The following is a 406-nucleotide window of genomic DNA, read 5'->3' as shown; positions in this document are numbered from 1 at the left end:
TTATTTATTAACCATGTAGCAGGTAAAAATGTAAGTTATGATTCCATGAAGTTTTACTTTTTAGGCACAATACCTCATGAAGTGTCACTTCGTTTGAACACGGCCCAATGATTGGTACAGAAATAAAAACTAGTAGCAGATAGCCCTTTGAAAGAACAATTAAATATGCAGTTGAACACTTATGCACCGAAGTTTGTGATCAGAATATTATCCATAACAAAATGAAATTTAAACAGTTTTTTTGAGAACTGTGCTTTGGATATCAGGTTGTACAGAAAATACTTTTTGGTTTAAAGTTAAACTTGTGTTCGTTAAATAAACCATACATGAACATAAGACATCATAACGTGCATTGATAATTTGTACTTTGCCGTACACAAGGAGAAAATTTGGTGGCCATGTGGGT

This window comes from Cryptotermes secundus, unplaced genomic scaffold, assembly GCF_002891405.2.
Source record: "Cryptotermes secundus unplaced genomic scaffold, Csec_1.0 scaffold50, whole genome shotgun sequence".
Classification (NCBI taxonomy): domain Eukaryota; kingdom Metazoa; phylum Arthropoda; class Insecta; order Blattodea; family Kalotermitidae; genus Cryptotermes; species Cryptotermes secundus.
The sequence above is the reverse complement of the archived record's forward strand: the minus strand, read 5'-3'. Positions refer to the sequence as shown.